Source organism: Taudactylus pleione, unplaced genomic scaffold (genome assembly GCF_031769625.1).
Source record: "Taudactylus pleione unplaced genomic scaffold, aTauple2 ptg000036l, whole genome shotgun sequence".
Lineage (NCBI taxonomy): Eukaryota > Metazoa > Chordata > Amphibia > Anura > Myobatrachidae > Taudactylus > Taudactylus pleione.
Window position 1 is genome coordinate 13,406,292 of NW_028284438.1, and position 6,233 is coordinate 13,412,524.

Sequence of the window (6,233 nt, forward strand, 5' to 3'; positions counted from 1 at the left end):
ATGGAGAGCAAGGGACTATTTTTTCGATAGCGGAAGTGCCACAATGAAGTTTTGCTCTATAAAGTACCCTTCTCAGCGCCGGAGATACTTTCCTGATTTCAATTCTATTTATACAGGTGATGTGGTCATAATACTGACTGCGGGGATTTTGGCACTGAGAATGCTGGTGTCGGAATCCCAACACCTTATTAAGAACAAAGTGAGAAAGAGAAAACTCCTTTTGGGGGCACTACTATGAAAAATAATTAAAATTTAACTTTTAATGAACTTAAAGATAAAAGATGTATACGCACAAAACAGACATAAACACATATAACATAAGTGACAATCATATATTGCATATAGAGTTACCATCTCTCTTAGCGAATTATAGTAGCAATTACAATTAAAGCACTAATTAGGCTATAACAATGCTACACACACCGGGTTCCACAGATAGTTAACACTCTATCCCGGATTCCACAGATAGTTCACATTCTATCTGGACAAAATATATCCAATTATAGTAGCTCCACCCCTATATTAATTTTAAGGTGATCTTGAATACTCGAATCTTTAACAATCCGTAGTAAAAAGTCTCACTAATTAGCTCAAAATCTGGTTATACATCCACAAGTTATAATACCATCTCAGCACATGTATCAAATGTAGTACAGCAGAGAATATTTATTGCTGAAACACATCTCCGTATATAAAATCATACCTCTGTGAACAATGATAATTCATTATATCAGAGTGTAATCCAATCGACATACAGAGAAACTAGTGTAGGCAAATGGCTAATGTGAATGTATAAAACCATCAGCAAGAATACAGCATGATATGGTATAATAAGTACTATTAGCGCTGAATAACCGCTCTTAGGGCCTGATTCAGACCCACTCGCGAGCGGCTGTCCGCTCGCAAGTGGGTCGATGTTATGCACTGAGCATGCGCACGACGGAGGGAGCTCCGTCGTGCGCATGCGCCAGACGCGACGAGCGAAGGAAAGTCCTTCGCTCGTTGTGTCCGATCAAAGGGGGCGTGCTGTCAATGTTGATTGACAGCACGCCCCCTTTGGTGGGCGTGCCGGGGGCGTGCCTCCCTGACGGGGGCGTTCCCATGGGAACACCTCCCGTCAGAAGCCGGCCCACTGACATCACTAGTGATGTCAGTGGGAGTGATTTTGGCTCTGATAGAGCCAAAATCACTCCGGAGCTTGCGGTTGAAAACCTCAACCGCAGGCTCCGGCTCGCAATTTCGATGGTCGCGATGGTCTCGACCATCGCGGCCATCAAAATGCACGCTCGTATAGCCTGTGGGTGGTGACCCACAGCTATACGAGCGTCCAGGAGGACGCTCCATGAAAATGGAGCCCGGCCCTCATTCAGAGCGTGCGCTCTGCTCAGAGCGTACGGCTCTGAATGAGGGCCTTAGATTGCTAGAAGATAGATGTAATATAGTACTTCAAAGATCTTACAGCAAGATGATCTTTACCAAATATGGCATGAATACTTCTGGGAAAAAGGCCCTTATTTGCTGGAACGGATCCCAATACACAAATGCTGAGTACATGGATTATTAACTCTAAACAGAATAATTATCAAACAGTATATATGTTGATTTGAGCATAGCAAACAACAATATGTTCAATTCTAAAGGGTAGTGTAGCAGACACAGAGCTATCAGAAGACATATATAATTGTGTCCTCCAGAGATGTTGCAAGATTCTTAAAATTAGATACAATAAAGCGAGTTCCCAAGCCTGTATAAGGAAAATGCAACAGTGTCATAAAAAATATTCCCACTGTCCAAATGTGAAAGAAACTGAGAATAATAGTACTTAATCCTGAAAGCTGTTATAATAGTCATATAAAGTACATAAAAAACGCATATCTTGGGTTGAGTCTCTATGTCAGCATGTATACGCGTGAAGACAATAAAACTATAGTGCTTGTCAGATAAAGAACCTATTGTATCAATTGGAGGCAATGATATATAATATATCATATACTTAGCTTCACACGATCACCAGAAATCCTGCTTGTCAGTATAATCTCAGCAGGCGGGGGTCTGTGTGTGTATCACGGCGAGGGTCAGGTCGGAGTGGTAAGAGCAGCGGGAGATTTCTTCCATGCTGCTGTACAGGATGGTGCCTGGCCGCTCCGTCTGCTAGCCTCGCTCGCATGCAGCGGTTGCTGTCATGATGACGTACGTTTCGCTCTTAGAGTAGCTTGGTCACATCATAGTGACGTATACCTAGGGAATCCCTTTCTTTAAAGGGAAAGCAGACCAATCAATTGTCGCTATTTTTCAAAGGTGGTTCTCCCTTATCTAGCGGGTAGCCGTGGTGACTGGACCTAATCTCTTACAGTGCCCTTAATATTCAATAATCAGAGATGGGAGGCAATACGAGGTGCCGTAAGATTGCCCTGATTGTGGGATATTCCTACGTCCGTTTATTATTATATGAATATATATGCACCTCGATAACTGGACAGTGACTGAAGAGGCATGTTAATAAAAAACCTCTACAACTTATTTTTATATATATAAGAACAGATAAACATAGCTAATCATACCACTGAGCATTATCAGCACATACTCAAGATCAATAAATGCTATCATAAGTAGACAAAGTACTATGTATATTTAACAAATAATTAGATCAATGTGAATAGTTCACGAGTCTTAATAGGTGAAAAAGAGCATTATGTCTTTCTCTATTGCTAAATGTTTGTGCATTATAATTAACGAATAGCTTGACCCACATAATCAACATAAATATTTAATGTACTGCAAAAAGAGAATAAATAAAGGTAGAAAAAGTTGTTTGTGTATAATATACAATCCATTAGGACTTGGAGAACATGAAGAATGTGGAGAACATATGGATACCTCTTCACGACAATAATCATAATAGTTAGAATAATTAATAACTATACTGATGTGCCCAGCTATAACATGGCATCACAGCGCTATCTCTCACGCCACGCATGGCGCACCACACACCACGCCATGAGTCGCACCACAAAGAAAGTTTATTAGTGAAAAAAGTCATTACGTGTAATACAACATTTTGCCCACCAGATGTCACTTTTCCTAAACTACATAGCGCATGCGTCTGATTTCATTAAGTGTAATACAACATTTTGCCCACCAGGTGTCACTTTTCCTAAACTACATAGCGCATGCATGTGATTTCATTACGTGTAATACAACATTTTGCCCACCAGGTGTCACTTTCCAATGTACCGTACGGTATGTTCTGTATCACTGGCCGATGATTGTTTGACAGAAGCTTAGACATTAGACTTTACAAACTACAGAACTCTATTAATGGATGAAGCGTGTGGCCTAGCGGTCTAATGCCTAGTCTCACTGCTTCTCCTCTCTTCTTGTTCCGTGGGTTCGAGACCTTGAAAATACAGTATGTTTTTTTAATTTATTTTTAAAATCTTCACTTAAAATATTCAGTATTAAATACAGTACATGTGGAGCGCATGTCTGCCCAGTGCTTCGGGAGTCAAACAGCGAAACTAGGATTTTTATTATTGTACATACAGTACTCTACCTTAGAACGCAAACTTGCGTCAATGCCGGCGCTGACATGAACGCGGACATTATAGTGACTTATTATGACCATCAAGTGGCAATGGGCCCTGTTAAAGAGACTGGTTTCTGTATATCAAACTGACTGCGCGTTTAAACTGCAAAATTGCGTCAATGTCTGCGCGTGCCCAGTGGTCGGATTTTAATCACAATGGAATGTGTGCCCCATGTCCAGTGGAGCCAAGCCATACATTAAGTAGCGCTATTTTATGGCGCATACCCAGTTGTCTGTATTGCTAACAGTACTGTTGAATTTTCACACTAGTGCCATTCTGCACTGTCCGAGAATTACAGTACCGCACAGTAAAGACAATAGTAAATTCATTACTACAGTACATAAGGTGCTACAGTAGTGGACTAACAGCAGTTTGTAGGGCAGATGCAGAGCACAAACTTGCGTCAATGAAAATGCTGTCTTAGACTTGGTAACATTAGTAATTTAATATGTTTAGTAACTGATAGTTGACTGTGTATAAGAGAGGGGTCTCTATAGTACAAACTGACTCGGCAATTAAATCGCAAAATTGCGTCAATGTCAGCACAGTTTGCGTTGTGGTAACTTATAGCCAGTTCTGATGGGTTACGGTACAAATAGGATATCTGGCTTGTGCCCAGTTGCGGGGTTGCAATGCATTGCCAGTGGTGCTGCGCCATAGCCATACCCTTGTAGCGCTATGGCTATGTACTGTACGCCATGGCGTACAGTATGGAATATCATACTGTACAGTACCAGGTCATGATTCACACACAGTGAAAGTGTGTTATTATTACACTGACTGTGTAATAATAATATTAAAAATAAAAAGTGTAACCTTGACTGTCTAATAATAATGAAAAGCTTCATTATTAAGCTTCCTGGTTTCGAACCCGGGTTCTACAGACGTCTGCAATGTAGAAGTTCGATTTCTTACCTCTACGCTACAGACGCCTGAGTACTGTACTTCATCGTATGGTACTGTAGATGTCACATAAAGTACTGTAGAGGACTAGGAGAGACTTGTGAGCAAGGGCTTAGGTGATCCGTCTTGCTTACACTTCTCTCCTTATGTTCGAGACCTTTATAATTTAATGTATTTTTTTAATGTTCACTATAGTACTGTAGTTCAGTCTTGTTATCCAACCCTTACAAAAATCAATCTATTGTACTGTATATGTGCCCAGCTACAGTACTGTAGTTTGTTGCTCCATACGGTACACCATACAGTATACCGCATTGTTGTGCGCTACACTGTGGCGTATTGAGTCTCATAGCACTGCGCATGCATTGTCTGTATTATACGATACTTATAACTGTAGTTGTAAGTACAATACGGTAGACATTGTAGTGATTCCCTGACTCTAGGAGCTACAGTACAGTAGATGCAGTAGTCTAGGGGGCTAATGCCTAGCCCTACTGCATCTACCATTTTCTTGTCCCGCTGGTTCGAGACCTTTAAAGTACATACTTTATACGGTAATTTTATTTTGTTTTAAATCTTCACTAATACAGTACATTATCCAGAAATTCTGGTATTTCTATGCCACAGTACTTTGACCAAAAAGTGTAACCTTGTTAATAAAAAATAAAAAGTGTAACCTTTCAAGCTTCGTACCCGCAAAAGGGTTGTACAGGCAGCGTAATGTATTGGTTTGATTATTTACCATTACACTACAGCCGCCTGCAATACCAAGTTTGCACCTGGCTTGAGTGGTTCCTACAATACTGTACGTCATCGTATCTCAGGCGCATGCCCAGATCTACTGTATACCCATTTAGCGCTTTTTTTTTTTTTACTAAACTCAGTACATTTTATATATTAGGGGGTAAATGTACTAAGATGGTAGTGCTATTAAGTGATGTTGCCCATATCAACCAATCTGATTCCAGGTATTACTGTACAGTATCTTCTAGAAGGTGCTACTGTAGATAAATGCTAAGTACAGTAGAATCTGATTGGATGCTATGGGCAACATACAGTACAGTAACTTCTTAAATAGAACTCCCATCTTAGTAAATTTACCCCTACAAGTTTCACTTTTTCCCCCCAATTTTTTTTCTTCCGCCCCCCAAAATGAAAGTGAATTTTTAGTGTGTTCTGACTTTTTTAAAAAAACTTACGCAGTTTACAGTACCTTTAGGGGACGTTTAAGGATTCCCGCAACATTGCACCCCAATTCACCAAATTTGCCTGCTATTCATACAGTAGGCGAAACTTTTTTACATACTGTCTTACTGTACATTGCATTGACTTCCCGCCTACAGTAGGCAGAAAAGCTTTCAAATTGAATACAGCGATAATTTCACGCCTGGCAAAATGACGTAATCTCCCAAACTCCCAATCTCCCAATCTCCCAAACTGTTTTTGCCAATCCTGTGTTTTTGCTCCAATGGGTGAAAAAGTGCCAACCAATGTTCTCCCAACTGTCATCTCACAGGCTGTGTTTGAAAAATGACAGTTGGGAGCTGATTGACTGACACCTTATAACTTTTTTATCACTTCTCACTGTCTAACACTGCTTAGTACAGTAAATAGACCCCCGTGGAGTGAAAAGACGAGACTGGCTAAAAACAGTAAATAGACCACCCCAAAATTGAAAACGTCCCTCAGTGTATACAGTACTGTATGTCTACTGTACTGTATTCTACTGTAAGTGCCGGGCAG